The 23,664-nt window shown below is 41.5% G+C and overlaps 1 pseudogene; it reads left to right on the forward strand.

Moving 5' to 3' along the window:
* The first annotated feature begins 273 nt into the window (after positions 1-273).
* On the forward strand, positions 274-23,427 carry LOC124973578 (tripartite motif-containing protein 44-like; annotated as a pseudogene).
* The last annotated feature ends 237 nt before the right edge of the window (positions 23,428-23,664 follow it).

Genomic DNA, 23,664 nt, shown 5'->3' on the forward strand with positions numbered 1-23,664 from the left:
TCCAACAAAAGTTGTGGCATGTGAGGGGAGACTTGGAAGTACTAGGAGGAGTAGGTGGAGCAACAGTCCAGAGTTGAACATTTTGGTGTATGGTTTGAGTATTTTGGGGTATGAGTTTGAGGAGTGAGATGCAAGAGAAATGTAGTTTTGGAGGGTTTTGAGGGGAGGGAGAACAGGAGAATCTGGGATAAGCTTCGTGAGGAGGAGTTTCCTGATGAGCTTCTTTTGGATCGGCAGGGCAGGAGACTGGTTTGAGACTAGAAATATGAATCCATGGGGTAAGTTGGTTGTGGGGGACTGCTAGCTCATCAGTTGTTGGAATACATTAGGTGATTTCTACAGGTCCTTCCCATTTTGGTTGTAAAGTGTTTCTTTCCCTTGGAGGATAGTAATAGACAGATTGCCCGGGAGACAAAACTGTCAGTTCAAAGGCCCTGAGGCAGGAAACAATTCATGGAGGGAGGAGCAGCAGTGAAGGGGCCCAGTCCTGCATGGTGACTGGATGGAGCTGGAAAGCAGGGCCACAGCCAGCAGAGGCTTTGGATTTTGCTTTGGAGGGTATGGGGACCCGGCCAGTTTTCTGCAGAGGAATGGGTCACCGGAGACGTGGCTCCTGGAGTGGAGTCAGGGCCAAGGTAAGACAGGAGCAAGACCTTCTGAAGTCTGGGGCCAGGGCCCGCTTCTGCCAGGTTGTTTTGCAGAAGCATCTGGTCATGGATTTGGGATCCAATGCCTGGAGTCAGTACTTAAGGCCCCCAGTGACCAGAAGAAGGAACCGAGATCAGAGCTTCCTGTGTCCTTCAGGCTGGGCTGGAGTCTGGGGACCTGCAGTCCCTGTTTTTCTTTCTTTATTTTGTGGCCCTGGCTGGGATGTTCCAGACCCTCCCAGCAAGCCTTGGGTCCAGGATCCAGGGCTGTTGTTCCCTTTTGATAATGGCAGGCACCTGAGGCCACAGGGCCTTCCCTGCCAGCTGCAGGGCCAACCCTGTTCTCCGCACAGCCAGCCACAGGCCTTGGAAGCACACCTCTGGCACTTGCTGAAGGCCCTGGAGACTTCCCTCCCCCTCCACACTTCACTGTCATTCAATCTTCTCTGCATTCTTTTTTTTTTATCTGTCATTCTTCCCTTGATTTATTAACAAAACCTTTATTAATCCTGCTCCAGGCTAGGCAACAGGAAACTGATGAACAGAGACACAAAAGATTGGGGTGGGGAGAAGTTGGTGAGGGGGAAGCCAACTACCAGGGCCAGAAAACGGGAAGGAAGGGAGCAGATTTCAAACCAAAGGATGCTCTGTCTTTAGCAAGTGAAATCATATCGAGGAAGTAATATTTATGATATCCATAAAGTGACCTGTGCAGGCTGTGTGCGTGGTCAGATGGAGGCCCAGATGTGCAGAGAGCCAGATCGCGCCTGTCAGATGGGGTCTGGGCCTGTGAGTTACAGTCCTACAGTCGGGGAGGATGTGGAGGTCATGTGGTCAGCAGCCGGCTCTTCTGGCAGTCTCAGAGATGGGGGCCCTCAGAGAAAGGGAGAGCAAGGCCAGGGTCCCCACCATGGCAGAGGCAGCTGGGGTGCTCCAGGGTAGTGCAGGGGAGAGATGGCCCAAGACAGGACTGGTTTGTGGGAGGAGCATCATAAGAAGGGGTGGGAAAGGAAGTGAGGTGGGAAGGGGAGAGGCTACTAGGCAGAGTGAGTCCTGCTTGTCCCAGGGTTGCCAAGCAGGGCCTGGTAGGGACTGAAGTCCAGTTCACACTGCACCACCAAGCTGCCTCTTCTGGACATCAGTGAGGCCTGACCAGGGGGATCCTCTTGCTCTTCTGCACATAGCGTCAAAGTGGTTGGTCACCTCCTGCCCTGTCCTAGAGGTGAGCAAGGAAGGCTGGAGGGAGGCAATGGCTGGGTCACTCAGTCTCAGGACTGACAGATGACCACGCCCTTCCTGCCAGTGGCATCACCCTGAGCCCCCACCAACTCTGGGAATCCTTGACCACTGTCCACATCTCCCAAAGGGAGCTCTGAACTCCACTCGGAAACCTGGAGTTTAATCTCCAAGCCGAGTCCTTGTTGGATCAGTGACCCTGGTCAGCGGCCCTTTTGGTGGCCTCACCCTGCATGCACACCTCTCTGCACTCAGTATTCCCACGCTCTGAATCCCTGCCACTCCTCCCGAGTGCAAGAACCCCAACATTCTCTTGGGGTTGCCCCTTGAATCCTCATTGTGGATGAAGACCTTAATGGTGCACTGGGACTCGGTGCCAGGCAAGTGGCCCTTGTAGGCAGTGGTCTGGACAATGTCCTAGAATGTCTATGGTCCTGGTCTATCCAGTGTCCCTTCTCCTGTCTTCTTTCATAAGGACACTTACATTCCTTGAAAGACCCACCCTTCTTCCATCCACAGTCCCTAGGACTCCTGTTGTCCCGTCCCTCCCCTTATCACAAGAGATGAGTCTGTTCCTCCAGGTCACAGTGATTAGTCCATGACCCTTTAGTGACAGCTACTTCTGTGACTTGTTGCAACTCTCAGGAGAGGGACTCTCTTTCTTCCAGCAGTGGGGAGCAAACAACGCAAAAGGAGTTGTAATCTCTCTCAAGAGAGAGAGATCCCAGTCTCTGGAAGAGAGCCCAGTCAGAGAAAATCAGTCAGGAGGTGAAACAAAAACACGGGCACCTTGAAGTAGCAGACCTGAAGCTAACCCTTTTTACTCACATAGACCAATCTTTCCCTTTCTAGGTGAAGAATTTCCTTCCGGATTCTGGCCCATTTCATTGAAAGAAAATTCATCAATAAGCAAAGTTTCCCAAGTCTAGCTCTTTGTTAATCAATATTGAAACAGAAAAAGAAGACTTTAAATTAGGAATTAAAAGACCTGAAGTTTCTAGTGCTTGAATTAAGAAGGTAAATGATCCGAGGATGCTTGTTTTCCCTCGCCAGGCATAGTTATCTATTATGTAAAATATAAGTTCTCTGTGTTTTTAAGTTTTTCCTTCTTTATTTTAAATGAAATTTTTTCTTTCTAATTTGTGCCAAGCAGCAGCTTCCTGGGGTAAGAAGTAAGGACTGCATTGTGGTGGACCAGATCCCTCTGCCACTCCTGTAATCTCCAGACCACTCCCAATTTTCCCCATCCTGCAAGTGGAAGCTCCCACCCTTGGGCATGGGGAGGATTCTGCCTGGAATCCCAGGGTACCTAATCTCTGGTGAGACAACCCCAACAAGTCCCGTTACTTGTCTGAAGGCCCGTTTCCTCGCTGCAGGTCAGGCAGCCAGAGATCAAGCAGACCACCTTCTGAGCATGGCCACCTCTGATCAGAGGCCTCATAAGTCAGGCCCCATGCTGTCTCATTTTGCAGAGGATGAAAACAAGGCTCTGAGAAGTTAAGATTCACACCTGAAGTGAAGACCTGGGCTGGGACTGGACCAGATCCAGGTGATTCCAGAGATGAAATTCCAACTCACACAGGACACATGAATATCTAAGCCACAGCCCACAGGTGGCTGATGCCCCATAGAGCAGATCAAGGAGTGCTACCCAGAAGAATTTCCCAGACATGCAGCTCTGCTGTCCAAACCAGCAGCCTGCACATGGCTCTGGTGACTGAGGACCTGAATTTTAGATCTGACTTAATTTTAATCATTTAAATAGAAGAGCCAGGGCCTTGTACATTTGATTGCCTGAGATCAAATGTGCCATTCCCTAAAGGGAATTATTGGTAAACACATAAATTCAGAATCCTGATGGTGTTTTTCATAAAATTAATTAATTGATTGTGGTACTGGGTATAAACCTGGGGACACTTTACCACTGAGCTACATCCCCAGCACTTTTTAAATTTTTCTTCATACATCACACACACACACACACACACACACACACACACACACAAAGAAAGTATGTATATAAATATAAATATAAAGAAAAAATATATGTGGGTTTTGTTTGTTTGGGGAGATTTGGTTTTGGAGTTAGGAATTTTTCATTTTGTTTTGTTTTGAGACAGGGTCTTGCTCAGTTGATGAAGCTGGTCTCAGAACTTGCAATCCTCTAACCTCAGCCTCCGGAGTCCCTGGGATCACAGGTGGGCACCATGGCTCCCAAGGCACAGGGCTCTGTTTTTACATCTCAGTGGGTCATTGACTGGCTTTGACCTTGGGAGGTGACTTCGTCTTCCCCCACAGGCGGTCAGGACTTTCATCCATCCATTAACCCCACCCAATGGAGCTCCTCCCATATCAGGGTGGTGCTGGGTAAAGAGAATATGGTGCTGAGCCTGACAGAAATGGACTTGACCCTGGAGAAAGGTCCAGAATCGGATGCTTGTCCATAAATGCAAATGATGCACAGGAGGCAGGAATGCAGCCTGGCCCGCCATGCATGCTGATGAAGTGGCATCTCAGTCCAACAGACTTGGCAGGGTGTCCAGAGCATGTTGTACAAAACTTGAGAAAGTTGGGAGGGTTATGCAAATAGGCCTGTTGAATAAGGAATATTCCTAGTAAAATCATTATGCACGATGGTTTCCCTTCTGCATAAGGTGGCAAAAATCATCTCCCTGGTGCCAATTATGTGCTTGTTAGCACTGACATTCTCGGCGCCATTATACGGAATGGGTGCCATTTATGTACCAGCTACACTGGGTTCTATTGTAATTTTTTCTCTGTTTACAACCTGGTATAATAAATGCCATTTTTTTTTCAAATGTAAGGTATTTGGTATTTAATATATCGTTAAGGCTTGGAATAACTTGGCACCTGAAAGACACTCGTGCCCAAACACGGTCTGTTGTGTGGGGAGGGAGAGGACCAGGGAGCCCTGGTCGAGGGCGGGGACAGGAGGCAGGATCCATTTCTGACACTCTGTCCTTGAACACGGAGCTTCCCTCCCAGAGCCTAATTATACCATGTGTGCTGAGACATGATCAGATCTGGAAATTTCCAGAGCCCTTTTTGCAGACTTGATTGTGTATCAGCCTGCAGAGAAGCTCGGTTTGGGTTGTTGATTAAAATCCTATTAGCAGATTTTTAAAACGCAAATAAATGGGACAAAATGGAGAAAGAAGAACAGAGAGACAGGGAGGATGGCACGGTGGGAAAATGATGAATTATCCAGTAAATTCTATGAAGGATTCTAATCCCTGTGTGGCGACCAGGAGCAATCGGGCTGGATTAGGACCTCACACCACATATAAAGCTAATACCTAAATAGAAAAATAAATACTGAACAGAAAAGAGAGGAGGATATTTTTGTGATCTTAAATGGAAAGGGAGGGGATTTCTTAAAAGTATCCTAATATCAGAGCTCACGGATTAAGGACAGAGTTGCTGACATCCTGCTTAAGGCATGTGTCCCCTGGACGCCATGGATTTGCTCACAAGTGAATGAGAGATTTGCAAAGAAGAGCTACCTATAAAATGCCCAAAAGCAAACCTGGAAGTCAGGTGAGCAAGATTTATTAGTAAATGATTCACCAAAAAGATGTGGTGGGAGAGAAAATTGCTAATAATTATAGAAAGTTTTATAGAAATAACTAGTGAGGTGTAGAATCAATCTTCCTTCCTTCCTTCCTTCCTTCCTTCCTTCCTTCCTTCCTTCCTTCCTTCCTTCCTTTCTTCCTTCCTTTCCTTCTTTCTTATTTTGGGGTCTGGGTGTACCAGGGACTAAACCCAGGGCACTTAACCATTGAGCCACCTCCCCAGCCCTTTTTATTTTTTATTTAAAGACAGGGTCTCAAGGTGCCTTGCTAAGTTGCTGAGGCTGGCTTTGAACTCATGATCCTCCTGCCTCAGCCTCCCAAGCTGCTGGGATTATCATGAAGTAGCCCGTTGTCCACATTTGATGAACAGAAGTATCAAATACAGTATCAAGTCTTGGCCACCCTAAGAACCTTCTGACCAGACCTGGTGACATTCCCCATGCAGATGCCCAGGAGTCCAGTGCTCCCATCCCTGGGGATAGAACGGCAACTTTCTCACTGGCAGACGGGCATGAATGTGCTCAGTGCATGCTTGTCATGTACCCGTGGCAAGAGACAAACTAGGAAGTATCCTGTAACTGTCAGAAGATACAGCCAGATTGATTGGCACCGACATGGGTGGATCTCAGAAACTCACCTGAACAAGAAGAGAGCCAGAAGGAACTAGGAGCCGCTTCTGTAAGCCACAGAGGCCCACGCCCCATACACACCGCTTTGAGGGTGCACACGTGGTGGGTTCTCTTGGGTTCTGCATCCCAGGGATGCTGAGTGTCAGAAATACTTGGGAAAGATGAACTGAGACAGCAGGGAGCATGCGCAGACATGTTTGATGTCATTATCCCTGAACAATACAGTAGAACAACTATTTACATAGCATTTACATCATATTAGGCATTTAAGTCTTCTAGAGATGATTAACAGGACCTGGGAGCATCACATAGCTTCTATGCAAACCCTCTGTCATTCTACATAAAGGACTTGAGCATCTTTGGGTCCTGGTGTCCTTGGGGGTCCTAAAACCAAAACATGGAAAATGGTAGCAGGCGGCTGTATGTGCCCATGGTCGGTTGGTGGGTTGAGTACACAGAAGGCAGGAGGAGGGCTGGTGTGGGCAAAGGAGGGGAAAGGGAAATGGAGGAGGGTGTGATTTACAACAACAGAAAGGTCCTTGAAGTTAGTGTACTCAGCACAAGAAGAGAAAGAGAGGGAGGGAGGGAGGGAGGGAGAGAGAGAGTGAGAGAAAGAGAGAGACAGAAGAAGATGGAAGGAAGGAAGGAAGGAAGGAAGGAAGGAAGGAAGGAAGGAAGGAAGGAAGGAAGGGAGGGAGGGAGGGAAGAAGGAAGGAAGGAAGGAAGGAAGGAAGGAAGGAAGGAAGGAAGGAAGGAAGGAAGAAGGAAGGAAGGAAGGAAGGAAAGCAGATCAGTCAGGTGTGGTGGTGAACGCCTGTAATCCCAGGAGCTCAGGAGGCTGAGGCAGGAGGATCGTGGGTTCAAGCACAGTCTCAGCAACTTAGTAAGTCCCTAAGCAACTCAGGGAGACACTGTCTCTAAATAAAATACAAAATAGGACTAAGGAGGTGCTTCAGTGGTAAAGTACCCCTAGGTTCAATCCCTGGTTCCAAAAAAAAAAAAAAAAAACACAGAAAATAAGAAGAGCTCGTAAGGACATGGAGAGCCTGGGACCCTGGTGCACTTAGCGAAGACGTGGAAAAAGGCATGGAAGTTCCTCTGACAACTAGACATGGAATCACCCTATGGTCCAGCCATCCTACTTTTGGGTCAATCTCCAAATATCTCCAAATATCTCCAAATACCTGCCCTGCAACACTGCAGGGTCACAAAGAGATATTTGTACACACACACACCATCAGTCACATTATTCACCACAGTGGAGAGACAAAGCCACCCAAGTGTCCATCAGCAGTTGAATGGATGAGCAGAATCCCTAAGGTTGAATTTAACTCACCCATCATAAGAAAGAAAATTCTGACACATGAAACGACTTGGCTGAACTTGGAGGATACAATGCTGAGTGAAATGAACTTGTCACAGAAGATGAATACCACGTGATAGCACTTGTATGAGGCACATGGGGTCAATGAATCTACAAAGGATGGTTTACATGGGTTGTGGGCAGGGTCAGCAGGAAGGGTTCAATCCATGAGCTCCTGTTTTGTGTGATGAAAAATTCCTGGGATTGGTTGAACAATGATTTGACTACACTTAATACTATTAAACAACTGAACACCACAACACAACTAACCCCAGGACGGATCTGGATCTGTAAGTGGTCATCTGTCCCCAGCCCAGCTTCAGATGGTTCTCCTCAGGATGGGGCAAAGTGCCTCTAGTAACTGGCTTATTAACCCTGAGTCACTCCCTCCCAGGGTCCTGCACGGACCACTCACCTGGTCAAGAAGAGGTGGACCCAGAACTCTTCACTCTCTGGCACCCCATCTGCAATCTTTCTGGATCTCACAGCTCCAGTGTGAGAAGCCTTCACCATTCAGAAAGTGAGCGTTGACTCATTTGGGGATTCCTGTTAATCCAGAGAAACTCTCATGTTTTAAGAGGATTTGGAAAAGAGTCATATGGAAGGTGGGGGTGGGGATCCCTAGCTTCAGACAAGGAAATAAGGTTCATGGAACTGGGATCCTAGAATTCTTTAGTTGTTCAGGGCAAGAAAACCCAGCCTTCACTGAGACTCCGCTTGACTCTCGGGACACCAGCAAGTTTGTCACCCTGAATGCTTTTGAAGAATGACAAATTTCATTCTTTCTGTGCCTGGTGCTTTTGGATCTGTGGCACAGTCTGCATTTCTAATACTAATTGATGCTTCCCTCCAGGGACTGCATCTTGTGCCAAATCTGAACCAAGTCTGAATAGAGTGGGTCAGGATGTTCCCCCAAGACCTGGAATATCAGGCCTCCTGCTGCCATCAGGAATACCTATGGAGCTCAGAGAGGAGATCCTTTCTGGAAGGTTGAGGATCCATGACTTCTTCAAGCACACTGAGGTTTGACTTCCAAGGATAGATTGTGGGAAAAGAAAAGAATACATGCAAAAGATTCCTCATTTGGGGGTGGGAGATTAAGGGGGAGTACCGAGGATTGAACTCAGGGACACTCAACCACCGAGCCACCTCCCCAGCCCTATTTTGTATTTTATTTAGACACGGGGTCTCACCAAGTTGCTTAGTGCCTCACTGTGGCTGAGGCTGGCTTTGAAGTCCTGATCCTCCTGCCTTAGCCTCCCAAGCCACTGGGATGATAGGCGTGCACCACTGCAGCCAGGTTCTTCATTCTTAACAAGAGGAACCCCACTTCTGCCAATTCCCTCAGTCATCCTCTTAGCCCCTGTCCATCCAGACCACCCTCATCTCTCACTGGTTGCCTCTGGTAGCTCCCTCGGTGACTGACTTCACATTCTCTCCTCCAGAATCCCTGGGCAACATTTGAATTATAAAATTCAAAGATCTGGTCTTGCCACCCCAATGGCTCTTTCAAAACAAGACCCTCCCCTTACCATAATCTGCTGGGTCTTATGCAGTCTGACCCCTGCCACCCACCCTAGTCCGCTCTGCTCTGCAGTTGACACTCATCACACAGCAAGGTGCGCCAGGTCCCGCCTGTGTGCTTCCATTTCTGTGCATCACTCCTGCCTGGGTTGTCCTCCTCCAGCCCCAACAGAGACCCTGACTAACCCCTACTCATCCTCAAGACCCTGCCTTTTCATCCCTGTCAGGAGCAAGCTTTCCATACCCACCACCACCAGGCTGGTGCATGGACATACACCTGCACAATCAGATGGACCCCAGCCCTTGAATGTTTCTCTGCTCCCCAAGGACTCTTCAGTAAAGCCATTTAATGGGTCCCTAACCCAGAGGGGAATATACATGGAGCCGGGGTATGGGTGCCAAAGATGGGACCCAATGAAGAAAGACCAGGGCTCACACAGGGACAGTCTCTGCCTGTACGTGAGAAACCACCCCCCCTTGTTCTCTATCTAAACATTTGTTTTTCTTTTTACTTTTTTCCTAATTTAAAAAGAGAGACCCTCCAAAGACTGAAGGAAAAACCACACACAAAAGGTGGAATTGTGGAAGGTAGGGGAAGATCAAGGACATGGCAAATTTGACTCTTGAGTCTGACTCAGCCATTGATTAGCTGTGTAACCTTGGACAGGTCAGATGTCTCTCTGAGATTCAGCTTCTGACAGTATAGAGGTTGGGATGGATGGTGAGTGTGTCCATCCATTCAGTGAGTGTTTGCCTCTGGAGATCAAGAGTGGCAAAACAAGGTGCTTCGTTCCTCAAGGAGTTCATGACCTACAGAATGAGGTAGACACCAACCAGAGAGATTGGAGTGAGTCACAGGAAGGAGGAGGTGCTGAACTTGGAGGACCACACAAACCAGAATTTGGGGGACTTTATTCCTGAGTTCTCTGCCACACGTCATACCCAGACGTCCTTTGTCACTGCACTGATGAAGGAATTTGGTGCTCAAAGCCCTGGGCGCCAGAGCCAGATGCTGCCCCTACCCAAGAGTCCAGAAGGAAGGTGCCACCCCCAGACCAACAGGGCTCCTCCCCCTCCACCCCAACCCCCACCGCCTCAGCCCTGAGCCTCCCACTGCCCCCCATTTTTCTCTCTGTACTTCTCGCCTTTCATTTCTGACCAAACTTCAGATGATGGGAACACTGATAAATTAATTATTGTAATTAAATAAAAATTGACTCTGTGCTAATAAATTATTATGAAATGGTCTCTCAGGTTTTTTAATGAAATGCAAAAAGCCACAGTAATCAGATGAGTGTGTGCACTTTTTCAGCCAAGATGTGAAGAAATGCATGCATGGGATGCTCAGGGGGTCTACAAAGGAAAGAACATGGGGGAGGAAAAGCAGATCCCTGGGGGGGGCCCAAGGAGTTTCAGATTTTGTGGGTACCTACTATGTTAAATACTTAGTCCACATCATTTTACATTCTCTTATCAGCTCCCCACTATGTGACCTCTTACTTCTGTACATGACGAAACTCAGACCCAGAGAGGGTAAGGAATTACCCTGTGTGCACAGCAATAAGGAGCTCTCACCTCCACAATTAGATTCCAGACCCCAGACTTCTTTTCTGTCCCTTCATTATTCCTCCCTCCAAAAACTCAGAACTTAGAAGCCAGAAACATGGGTAACATCTAATGCAGTCTTTTGATATCATACTTGGGATTGATAACTTAAACTCTCTGAGCCTCAGTTTACCACCTGTATGGTAATAGACGGCTATGTCTATCACCTGATTTTTGTGTATGTGCCTGTGTGAATGAAGTGAGATGGTTGTATGCCCACACAAGTAGCTTCAGGATCATCCTTCACCTTCTCCAAGAGTTTGGCATAAGAAATTCCCTGTCAGACAGTCAAGCTTTGCCAGACAAGGATCCAATGTCATGGAAGAAAGGCATGGAGGGACCCTCATTCATGCCCTGTCCCAGCTCTATGGAGTGTTTAATATTACCTGTTCCTTCATAAACTATAGTCATGAATGTAAAACAACTGATTTTTACAACAGAATTATTTAACCCTGCAGCAATTAAAAGTACTTGTTATTTAAAAAGGTAATTATGCTGTAATTAGTTTGACATAAGACATTAAGCAGATTATTATCAAAGCCAGGGAAATAGTAACTTCAAAGCAATTTCCCCTCTTGAAAGAGGTATTTACATGCTGCCACCAGAGCACAGGCTTACTGGAGGCACTTTTTAATGCAGGGAAATGTGGCGTCTCACTCTTCCGAGCAGCTTGAAGCTTTATGGTGGGGAATGCCCGCATTACCAATGAACTTGGGTGGCTGGGCTGCAGAAGCCTTCCCAGGAAACCCACATTCCAAGCCAAGGACTGGCAAGGCTTCACCAGCCTGGCAGAGGAGACTGACGAGAGAGAAACACTAAAGAAAATGTCCTCAGCAGCCACATGCAGGGGATCTTCAATAGTCTCTTCTCGAAGCCCCAAAGGGTAAGGAAATGAGACTCCCTTGTGGGGAACAGAAAGAGGTTACTCCCCTCTAGTACGTTAAGGAGGGAGGGCATCAAATTTCCTCCTTCCAGATAATGAGGGGAAAATGATTTTCCTAACCATTTTGTGGTTCACATTATATATTGGATCTGGTTACTTTTATTTCTCCAGGGCAATCAAATCTCAGGAGCTGGGTACTTCCTCAAGACTTTGACCCTCTCTCTTGCTGTCTCCCTGCTTTCTCCCTTTTGTGTCCTTTGCCATACTTCCTGTTCTTTAATTTAACTTAACCAAAATATAATAATTGCACCTAAGCATGGTGCATGTGTGAGATTATTTGAGACACAATTGCAATGTGTGTACTGGGAAATCCAGACTTCCATATGCAGAAACTAGACCCCGCATCCTCTACCATATGAAGTCAACCCAAGATGATTTGCGGACCTGAATATAAGACATGAAATTTCTAGAAAGGAACACAAAGGAAACACTTCAAGATATCAGTATAGTCAATGATTTTTTTGGATCAGCCTTCAAAATCTCCCCAACAAAAATTCAACTAGACAATGGGATTATATCAAACTAAGGAGCTTCTGCACAGCAAAGGAAATAGTCAACAGAGCAGAGAGACAGCCCATAGAATTGAAGAAAGTACTTGCAAACTCACTTCATTTTTTCTGACTTGCTGGATTCGTGGGGGATGCGGGATAGGAGTGGTGGGTGAACCAGCTTAGCAGTCCCGCTACACAGAGAACTGGGGTTTCAGGACCATGGTCAGTGGCACTTGTATTTTTTTGTTGGTTTTTGTTTACTTATTTGTTTTTGGCTCCTGCTCCCATCCTCAACAAGTCCACCTGTTGCTGATGTCCCATCTCAGTCACTTACCAACTGTGTGGCCCTGGAGGACTCATGCACACTCTGAGACTCAGCTTCCTCTCTTACAAAATCAGAGCATCTACCCTAAGGAAATATTGTGAAGAATTCATGTCCAATACTCACCAGGCAGCCTGGAAGATTGCAAGGTCCTGATACATGAGAATTTTTATTATTATTAACCTGCATTCCCTGATTACTGACCTGTGTGCTCCCATTAGTATGTAGAGCTCTGCTTTCTAGGAGACAGAAAAAATATATACATATATATATTTACTGATATAAAAAGGCAAAGGAGAAAATCCAGACAGTTCAACAACTAAATTAGATCTCTCTCCTCCTGCATTCATATAAATACTGCCTATTTGATTTGGCCCACGAGGTAAAAATTTCCTTTCCTGGGGAGCCTTGCAATGGTACTGATTAGTATACATGGCATTTATTAAGCATTTGAAGCTTTACCAAGTGTGACACTAAATGATATCAATTATATCCCTCAGAAATCTCCACTGGTGAGACTGGTGATATCACATCAAATAACATAAATCATACCCATTTTGCAGATGAGGAAACTGAGACCTAGAGAAGGCAGACGGTAAGAGCTAAATCAGGATTTAACCCAGGTTATTCTACCCCTAGACTTTACTGGAGATGGCTTCTTTCCCTCGTGGCTCACAGTCTGGTGGAAAGGAGTCAGGTAATACATATGTAAATACACATATAACATATTGTTTCTTTTATTTAATATTTTCCTTCTTTTTATGACCTTCACTAGCTATCTCTCTTCTGCTTTCCCTCATTACACTTTGGATATTATAAACATCCCTTTACCCTCCTACATCATTTTCTTTTCTCTCAACACACTGTGTTTTTACAGTCTTTTAGAACTATTTTGATTATATAATTTCTGCACCCACCATTCATCTGCAGGTACTGATAATGTGGTAATTTTTTATATTCCAAATCCAGTTCATGACTTTTTTTTGTTTTACTGTTGTGAATTTCAAATATCACCATTCCTGTTTTTGTGATTATTGATATTACAGATGTCATAGCAGACACCTGGTGTTTATTTACTTTTGCATATTGTTTACTGCTTTTGTTGGTTTTTCTTTTTCCTGTGCAGTACTCAGAATCCAATGTGACAGTACAATTTCATGGGGTAGACTCAATCCTGCCCCCATCAGGAGACAGCAGACCTTGTTCCATACACAATCTAATCTTGCTCAAATTTCACCAAATATTAACACAAAGGATGGGGAAGACAAAAATCCCAAAGTAACAACCAGACCCCAAGTACAAATGTCTCTAGGGCTTATGCCCCACTCACGGACATCCAGTCCTGCAGCAAAAACAGAAATAACACAGACTCCAGGCACCACACCTATGGTGGGCCTCAACCTATACTGTCCCCATACACCTTTAGAACATACATAGTTTTCAAGTCGATAAGAGCACTGACAGTGTATTAACTGCATATACCCTGCTGCATGCAACACAACTTCCTGATCTACAAGAAGGACCCCATTCTCCAAAGAGCTACACAGAATGTTGGATCCTTAAGGTCTGACACAATACAGGCTGTATCACAATTCACTAATCACCAACGAACTAGCAGGGAAAATACATACACAATTCACAATGTGATATTCCAAAATACTTCACCAAGAAAAGGTTGTGCTTAAAATGGTCCTCATATATAAGTGGAAAAGAAAGACATCCTAACAGACACACAAATTTCAACACAGAAATACAAGAAATATGAAAAATAAGTTATTATGATGCTCCTTAAAGTTCAAAATTCACCAGAAACTAAATACAGAAAAATTGAGGTGTATGAAATACCGGATAAATAATTCAAAATGAATAATTAATTAAGAGTTCAATGAATTCCAAGAGAACACATAAAAATAACTAAATGAATCAAGGAAGTCACTACAGGATATGAGAAATTCAATAGAGCTACTGTAAAAGAACCAAACAAATCTTAGAAAGACACAAAAAAAATCAAATAAAAATTAAAATAGCCCCTTTGTGTCTGGAGTCCACCATTATTTGAATCCATCCTAGACTTCCTGTGCTATATCAGAAACCCCTGTTTCTGTTCTACACAGGTGCTGAAAAAGCATAGGGAGAACACTAAGCATCCTGAAAGCCAGGACATGGGCTCCATCAACACGGAAGAGAAGCAGTTGTAGCCACAAGCTAAGGAAAACCAGAAGCCATCAGATTTGAGAAAATGCCAAGAATAGTACTCTCCTAGATCTTTTAGAGGAACAATTGACATTCAGGGATGGCCATTGATTTCTCTGAAGAGGAATGGAAATGTCTGGATCCTGCTCAGCAGACTCTATATAGAGAGGTGATGTTAGAGATCAATAGAAACCTGGTCTTTATATATTCTCATCAAACCCAAGAATTTTCAGCAGAGCAGGGAATAAAATATTTATTCCAAAACCTGATTAAGGGAAACTATGAAAACTATGATATTGAAAATTTACCTTTAAATAAAGAATGAAAAACTGTAGAAGAGACTGAAGGTCAGAAAATTTGTCTGAATAAACAGAATAAATGGATGATGATTATTTATAAAGAAAATCACACTGTCTTGAGGTTATGTTATTGTACAACATATCACAAGACTGCTCGATTTTTGCCAGTCCATTTTGAGGACCTATGTGTGCATTTGAATATATTTCTACACCATTATTAGAATTACATCCTTAAAATTGTAAAATTAGCTCTGTAGACTATTCTAGGCTTCAGTTAGTAACTGGAATATTTTAAAATGTAGCATTGAGTAAAAATTCAAACATTTCTGTAGACAAAAGACTAAAAAGTAAAGAACATTTTTGACCCTGATCAATCTGATTATTACTTTTCAAAAAGGCTAAAATGAATAGTTTCCACTTGTGACAAAGCATATAATTTTAAAGAATGTGGGATGATTTGTACTTACCTATTATTGCTTAAACTAAATTCAGACATTGTTAGTTGGAGAGACACCTATATTTATGATAAATCTTTCAAGAGCTCTACCCTAAGTAATTACCAGGATATTTATTTTGGTATAAAACAATATGAATACTGTAAAACTCATAAAATAATAATCTTTTTTTAAATCCTAGAGAACATCAGTGTGATCATTTAAAAATAAAATTTATAGAGATAATAGAAGTGAGAAGGTGTTGGATCAATGCTAAAAATTCATTCAGTCAAGCATTCATATTCAAGAAAATAACTGTAAATGTAAAAAATGTAAAAGAGCTCTAAATAAAATGGCAAGCTTTACTGAACACCAGAAAATTCATACTGGAGGTAAGCCCTGTAAATTTAAAGAATATGTTAAAACATTTAAAGACTCCTCAATTCTTTATCATAGCAGTGATAAATCCCTTGTATGTAAAAAATGTGGCAAAGATTTTAGTCCAACTTCCACCCTTACTAAACATCATAAGACTCACTATGAAGAGAGACCAAACAAATGGAAGAAATGTGTCAAAGTCTTCAAACCTTAGAAAATAGTACAGTATTCATAGAGAAGAAAAGCCCTGAAAATATAATGAGTGTAGTAAACAGTACAGTATTCATACAGAAGAAAAGCCCTGAAAATGTAATGAATGTGGCAAACTCTTTAATCAAACCTTGAACATTATTGTTCACCAGAGAATTCATACTAGAGAGAAGTCATACAAATGTAAAGAATGTGGCAAAGCTTTTACTCAAATTTCAAACTTTATTAATCACTAGAGGCTTTGTACTGGAGAAAAGCCTTGCAAATGTAAAGAATGTGACAAAGCTTTTCCTTTTAGGTGAAACCTTATTGTTCACCAGAAAATCCATACTGGAGAGGAGTCACACAAATGTAAGGAGTGTGGCAAAGCTTTTAATAACATGTTGTCACTTATTCAACACCAGATACTTCATCATGGAGAGAAACCCCACATATGTGAAGAATGTGGCAAAACTTTTACTCAAAGATCACAACTTGCACAACAGAGAATTTATGCTGGAGATAAGTCATACAAATGTAAAGAGTCTGGAATAACTTTTAATAACATATTTTCCTTTATTCAACACAAGATATGTTATACTGGAGGGAAGACCCACACATGTGAAAAATGTGACAAAGCTTTTATTTGAAGGTCATGCCTTACAAAATCCTAGAGAACTCATACTGAAAAGAAGACATTCAAATACAAAAATTGTAGAAAAGTTTTTATTCAAAGATCACACCATTCACAACACCAAAAAATTCATACTGGAGAAAAGTCATACAAATGTAAAGAATGTGGCAAAACTTTGATTCAAATTTCAAACTTTATTGATCACCAGAGAATTCTTACTAGAGAAAAGTCTTACAAATGTAAATAACATGGCAAAGCTTTGGCTTATAGGCAAAACCTTATTGTTTCCCAGAGAATCCATACTGGAGAGGAGCCATACAAATGTAAAGAGTGTGGCAAAGCTTTTAATAACATGTCTTTACTTATTCAACATGATACTTCATACAGGAGAAAAGCCCCACACATGTGAAGAATGTGGCAAGTTTTTATTGGAAGATCACAACTTACACAACACCAGAGAATTCATACTGGAGAGAAGATATACAAAAATAAAGAATGTGGCAAAACATTTAATCAAATTTCATATCTTACTGATTACTAGAGAATCCATACTGGAGAGAAAGCCTACAAATTTTAAGGATGTAGGAACGTTTTTATTGAATGTTCAAACCTTACTCAACACCAGAGAATTCATACTTGAAAGAATACTGACAAGTACGTAAAAAGTATTTATTATGAGATCACGCCTTATTGATCACCAGAGAATTCATACTGCAAACAAGGCCTACAATTGTAAATAAATAAATGTGGAAAAATGTTTATATCAAAGCCGTACATTTTCAAAGAACTGAAGTTATTATAATAGATTAAAACATACAAATGTAGAGAATGTGCAAAGCTTTTAATGCAAGATCACACCTTACAAATCGCCACAGATTTAGCATTCAAGAGAAGCCCTGTACATGCCGAGAATATGTCAAAGTTTTATTCAAATGAAAAATATCATAGTTTTAAAGCCTAATACGCATTTTACTTGTAGAAAACCCTCTAACATACATGCCTTACATATCAGCAATATATTTATTATTAAGAAAAATGCTGACATGTGAGGTTAGCAAACTCATTATGCTCCATATATTTCTGAGACTCAAGGCAAACTCTTAGCTGTAAGAGTAAAGATCAAAAGCAAGCGACATATATCCAATATACAATGGCACAATCAGAAATACTTCTGATTTCTCAGTACAAACTAAAAATACAGGAGGACATGGAATGATGTGTTCTAAGCTCTGAAAGAAAATATCTACCTTCCAAGATTAGATTATCCAGCAAACCTAACCTTCATAATCAAAAGGGAAGTAGAAATCTTCCAATGGAAGCAGAAACTAAAATAATATATGATTACAAAGCTGGCACTGCAGAAAATACTTAAATAATAAAAGCAGAAAGAATTGAAACCAAAGTCCAGAGCTCACAAATGGATGAATCTCACTTGAGTTAGCTCAGCAAATAACACAGTCAAACTAAACATTACAAGTTAATCAAATAAACCAGATTACATTGTTATATTGTGTGCATGCATGAGCATATAACAAAAACGTCATTATGTACAACTACAAAACACCAGTAAATAGTGTAGAAAGTGAAAAAGAAGTAGTGAAAAGGCAGGATTTAATAAACAACTTTGTAGAATAACAATGTAAATGATATCAACTTTCCAATTAAATCATACAGACTAACAGAATAAATTAAAGTGTGACACCCAATTATATGTTGTGTATGAGAAACTCATATTACAGGCAAAGACAGCCACAGGCTGAAAGAGAAAGGGGAAAATTGAAAATGATATTCCTTGAAAACAGAGTTCCTAAATGAGCAGGAAAAACTATGCCCAAATCTGACAATCCAGATTTTCAACCAAAATTAATCAGAAAAAAAAAGGTCACTTCATACTGGGAAAAGAAAAAATCCAACACAAAATAGAATGATAATAAATATTTATGCTCTAAACTTTCATGCACCTAAGTACATAAAAATCACAGCTCAATGACTCATATAGATACCAACAAATAATACTGTGATTTCAACATAGCTCTCCCACCCATAGCTAACAGCAATATAGACTCATCAGACCTAAAAAATGTTATAAATCAAATGGACTTAACAGGTATCTATAGAATATGTCCTCTAAAATAGGCAAATTCACTTTCTTCCCAGTTTCTCATGAAACTGTCTCCAAAAGAGACCATATTTCAGACCCCAATGCAAGTAATAGCAAATGCAAAAAATTAAAAATTAAAAATTAATTCCATGCATTTTATATCACAATAAAAACAAAATTAGAAATTAACACCAAAAATAACAGAAACTATATAAAACATGGAGATTGAACAATACAATTTGGAACAATGAAGGGGTTCTAAAAGAAATCAGGAATGAAACAAAAATGATTTAGAATAAAAGAAGAATCATGATGCAACACATCAGCAGCTCTGGAACACTATGAAGGCAGTTTAAGAGGAAAGTTTATCTCTGAGTGCTTACATTAAAAATTCAGTACCAGTCTCAGTGGTTCACACCTATAATCCCAGCAGCTCAGTACGCTGAGGAAGAGGATCCAAATAAAATATCTTCAACTGTCCATAGCATTTCACCCAGTAACCCACAACAACAGAGGAAATGCTGGATAACGAATTCAGAAAATTGGTGGCTAAAATGATCAATGAACTAAGGGAAGATCTAAAAAACAAATTAAGAGAGAAAACATGGGAAATGTGAAAATATTTGAATAAAGAGACAAAGTAGACAAAGGGGAAATAAAAGGAAGTGGGGATAAGAATAGGAAAAAGAATAGAATAAATCTAACATAATTTTCCCATGTACACTTGTGAAAATACCTAAGTGAACCCCACCATTGTACCATAAAGAAGAATGGGGTCCTAATAGAATAAGATACATCCTATGTTTGTATAATTTTATCAGAATGCAATTCTACTATCATGTATAACTGAGGAGAGCCAATAAAATTTAACAAAGAAAATAAAGACAGAATTTTCTTTAAAAATGATCAGAATGTAAGGCATAATAAATAAAATAATTCATTTGACAGTATCATCAAGATTAGATTACACAGAAAACTGAATTTCAGGCCTCAAAGACAAAATACATATGAACTGGAATCCTCCGTAAACAACAACAAAAAATAAGATATAAAAGACCCTGATCAGAAAACACAAGAATTCTTGAAAAAAAGTAAGAGACCAAACTTAAGAGTCACTGGGCTTAAAGAAGACATGGAGATATATATTAATGGCATGAAGAACCTTTTCAGTGAAACAACAGCAGAAAAATTTTCAAACCTTATGAATGAGATGTACATTCATATTCAGAAGACAATAGACAAGATGACAAAAGAACTCTCCAAGACACACCATCATCAAAATGGCCAACTTAGGAATAAGAATAGAATATTAAATAATGCAAGAGAAAAAAAAATTAGATCACATTTAGAGGCAAACCAATAAGGCTCATGTTGTACTTTTTTACCTCAGACTCTAAAAGCCAGGGTTTAGAATGAGACAATCCAAGCTCTGAAGGAAGCAATTACCAGTCAAGATTTCTATATCCAGAAAGGCTATCATTCAGATTCAAAGTAGAAATTAAAACTGTCAAAGATAGATAAACAAAAAAATTCATATCCATTATAATGGCACTACAGCAGTATGCACAGAGGAAACCTAAAAAATAGAAGCCTAGAGCCCTCAAATAGATGAAGCTCACAAGAAATGCATGTAAGAAATGAAAATTAAGACTGAGTTAAACACATAAAACAAACCAAAGTGACAGAAAACATTAAACTCCTCTCCATAATAACTCTGAATATAAAGGTTCTCAACTCTCCAATTAAAATAATTAGATTGGCAGAATAGATTCAAAACCAAGATTGAACAATTGGCTATCTACAAGAAACTCATCTAATAGACAAAGGCATCCACAGGAAGTAAAAGGATAGAAAAAGATATTTCATGCCAATGGAGTCAAAAAAACAAGTGGGGAAAAGCTATTATCATGTCCAAAAAAGCAGATTTTCAAATCAAAATTAATGAGAGGAGACAGGAATGTCACTATATACTGGTAAAGGGAACAATCCAAGAGGAACAATAGGAAATATTGGTGCCAAAATGTCAGTGCAACTAATTACATGAAACAAATACTACTTAATATTCAGTCTCAGATAGACCCCAATTCAACAATACTCAACAATTTCAATATACCCCTGTCACCAACAGAGAAGCCATCTGCATACAAAATCAATATACTTCAAGTTGAGTGTCCCTGAGTTCAATCACCTTTACCCCCCAAAAATTCCCACTATCAATACAATCAAATCCAGATTATGTTCCCATTGCAAAATATACTCTACCACAGTTGTCTTTATGTACTAACCATATACCATGAGATAAAATAAGGGCAATGTTGTATGTATCTATTTCATTCTTTACCATTTCACCATCACCACTGTCAAATTCCAGAACAGTTGTCTTACTCCTAAAAGAAACTGCAGACCCATTAGTCATCACACTGTCATCTACTCTCATCCCCAGAAACAACTAATCTACTTTTCATCTTGTGAATTTGTATATTTTGAACAGTTCTTATAAATTAAATCACATAACATGTGTCTTTGTGTCACAGTATGTGAACAAAATAGGGGCTCAATAAATATTTGCTGAACCAAAGGAAAAGCACTAAAAAAGAAAGAATTCATGGTCTAGGAAAAGATCACAAAATTTTAGAGGTTGGAGGAAATTTAAATGTCATCTAGTCCAACTAGCTAATTTTCCTCACCCCCAGGTGAGGAAATCTAGATCCATGAAAATCCTTGACTAACCCAGAGACAGTCAGTCAGTCTTTTAGTGACAGCAGTGAGACTTAAAAATACAAAAACTCTGATTCAAAATGTAGGAACTTTACAAGACTGACTCTCCAAACTAAAAGTTCCCTTTTGATTTCACTTCACCTAATATGATGCAGTGACCAGCACCTCCCTAGGTGTTGAGCTTGTTTACTTGCTTGTGTCTAAATGTGGTCGGGTCTTTTTCTGCTGTTTTAGAATGAGCTTGCTTCAAGAAAAAGACACAAATCATTTTCTCAAAATAACCAGCCCCTTTCAATCTCTAATATTCTGTTGCTACTGTGCTTTTCCCTTTGAGTAGGTGTTTTGTGGAAATAAAAAGCACAGTAAAGAAGGGGATTACTCTATGTTTTCTTGATTTACATCTAAAATTACCTCTGCAATTACATAGGGGAAGATGGTCTTTTTAAAATTGTGGAAATGAGACAAGCATGGAAAATAATAAATCTTTATCCTTAACTCAAGCTATACACAGAAATTTGCTATTTAGGTTTATTATACACCTATATTCAAAAACTAAGACAAACAAACTTCTAAAGGAAAACAGAATATTTTCCCGACATTGGGTTGGGATAGGTAAAGGTTTTTTATTTCACACAATGCATTAAACCAAAGCAGAAAATTGATAAATCGGAGCTAACTAAAATCTTGAACATCTATCTCATTATCAAAGATATCATTAAGACGGTAAATACATCAGCTATCATCTAATACAGAATCTATATACAGAATATATAAAGAAACCTTATAAATCAATAAGTGAAAGACATTTCAATGTTAAAATGAACACAAGTCTTGAACAAGCATTTCACAAAAGACATTCTAATGATCAACACACATTCCAAGTGGTATTCAGAACACTACCAAAAATCCATTTTAAAACCACAGAGGGATGTTCAGCAAAATGGTTAATACATTTAAATGGTCATTATCAACTGTTGCTGAAGATACGGTGAAACTGGAACTCTCATGCATATTATTTTTAGTTCACATTATTTTATATTTTTATAAAACCATAACATACACTGACCCCAAGATACTCAAGAAAAATTAGTTCACTGCCCATGAGTGACAAGAATATTCCTGGCAGCATTATTCCTGATAGCTAAAAGTTGGACAAAATAAAAATATCCATCAACAGAAAAACAAAACGTTTTGTCATATAATCATACAATGGATCATTATCAGCAATAAAAAATAAACTACTAGTGCACAGAACAACAGAGATGAGTCTAGCAAACATGCTGAGAGAAAAAAGCTAGACATAGGGCTGGGGTGCGACTCACGGTTAGAGCACATGCTTAGCATGCACCAGGCCCTGTCTTCAAGCCCCACAAGAGACACACAGACATAGCACACAGAAGGACCTGTGCCCCATGCTCCAGGACTGCGCTGCCCAGCCAGGCAGGGACTACTGCAGAAGGGATCCGCGCCGGGGGAGGGGAAGTGAGGAGCCCGCAGGCCCTAAGGCCTTGCACGCTGTGGCACAGCACAAACCCGGCCTTTGAGGAGCTGCCTCACGACACCGCATGTTAGGAGCCAGAACCCTGCAAGGCTCCAGGCAAGGAAGAGTGCAGAGAATGTGGCTTCTGCTCCTGGCGCCGCCACGCCGGGGTGCACGAGCAGAAGTTCCTCCTCACTGCCTGGCCAGGCACATCCATGGTGCCGAGGCTTAGACCTTGAGAGCCGGCGCGGAGAGGAGCTGGGAGGGAAGAGGTTGGCCAAGGTGGAGCAGGCGGGGGGGGGGGGGGGTAGAAAGTCAGGCAGGTAGAGAGAGCAAGTCGGAGGAAGACAGTGAAAACGACAGTGAGAAGGAAATGGAGGAGAAGCAAGAAAACCAGGCAGAGGAAGACAACCGGGAGAGGCTGAGGCCACAGGAGAAACCGAGGTATAAAGCAAATTTGATCCAGAAATAGAAACTGAAGCAGAGAGTGACCAAGAGAAAGTGTCCAGACCATGGGCTTGATTTGAGCATCTTTTGCCAGTAAGAAAGGCAACTCATCTGTGTCCAGTTATCAGTATTCACCAGGACCACCAGCTCTCCACTCTAAATGAAGCCTTCCAAGAACTAAGAGTAAATGTTGAACATTGAGAACCCAGGCCTAGGGGTCAGGACACCTGGGTTTCAATTGAGATGACCTAGCAGTAACTACATGGATTTATCCTTCAAAGCTAGACTCTTCAACTTGGGAACTGGTTTTATTCATCCTTTTTGGTTGAACAACCTTGAGAATCACATGAATATATGAACTTTAATCTGAGAAATAAATACAGTACATACAAAATCTAGTATATAATTTCTGAAAAGTCACAAGCCTCATGTCTCTGG

This window comes from Sciurus carolinensis, unplaced genomic scaffold (assembly GCF_902686445.1).
Source record: "Sciurus carolinensis unplaced genomic scaffold, mSciCar1.2, whole genome shotgun sequence".
NCBI lineage: Eukaryota > Metazoa > Chordata > Mammalia > Rodentia > Sciuridae > Sciurus > Sciurus carolinensis.